This window comes from Mytilus galloprovincialis, chromosome 3 (assembly GCF_965363235.1).
Source record: "Mytilus galloprovincialis chromosome 3, xbMytGall1.hap1.1, whole genome shotgun sequence".
NCBI lineage: Eukaryota > Metazoa > Mollusca > Bivalvia > Mytilida > Mytilidae > Mytilus > Mytilus galloprovincialis.
Window position 1 is genome coordinate 22,046,219 of NC_134840.1, and position 1,171 is coordinate 22,047,389.

Here is a 1,171-nt window from a genome sequence, read left to right on the forward strand (position 1 = left end):
ATCCACATCTTGCGCCTAAACAAATTAACCTAAGTATAGCGTGACATTACTCAGAGAAACTATTATAGTATAAGATGAAACAAGCAAACACAAAGAGACAAGTATATATGTTGACCTTAAGATCAGGATGAGGATATTCGTTTTAAAACTAAATAAATCTATGCTCTAAGACTATCATACAGTTATGTGTTAAAACCATCTCATTTATGCTTTAGAAAACCCCGTCTTCCTAAGAATGAAGTAAAAAAACGTAACTTATTATCTTTAAGCTGACAGTTGGTACACAGAGGCGGATTTAGTGGGGACCAGGGGCCCGGGTCCCCCTTTTGTGGGAAATTTTTGTTGGTAATATAGGGAATCACTGATGAAGCGTGACGGAAGCGGCCCCCTCTTAGGCAGTCAGTTGGCCCCCACTTATGAAAAATTCTGGATCAACCCCTGGTACAAGCCATTCATTAAATATGTTAAACTAAGGCATTGTTTAAAATTTGATAACTCATGCACACATAATTACAGTTTTAACAGCGCAATGGGAATAAAAAAAGAATGGAACCAAGTTGGTTGCTAAAATTAATTGTTATTTCATCATTTCACTTAAATTAATGGAAAAAAAAGGTTTTCTGTAACAAAAAAAAGAAGAGAATAGTTTTTGTTTTTGTTTACCATCACATTCACAAGCTCTCTGTATTTGCTATATCTATATCGTGGCTACCACGGTTGATTTTTATTGGTAGACGATGCCGGGTTGACAGGAGTGAACCACTGACATTAGCATAAAAAGACAGCAGTCGAACGCACCTAGTGCCACATGTGAATTTTGAACGACAAAATAAGTTTAATAAATTGCAGAAGGATTATCAGCTGTATAATATGGAAGGAGATGTGCTACAATTAAAAAAAAAATAGTGTGAACTGGGTATAAGTCTTTACTATACATTAGGCAAAATTTGCGGAACAAAGGCTTTCAACTTGAAGCAGTGAAAATGATAAATTTAGTTTCTGATCATGATATTTATTCATTACTTGTTGTACCTAATTGAAAAACTTTTTTTTATAAAGATGAACTAATTCAATTCCCTGATAAACTCACTATAGGTAGTGCTCCAGAAAGGACCAGAATCTGGAGGGGAAAAAATGAAATTAATCTTTCGTTTCATTCCCCGTCCTTAAA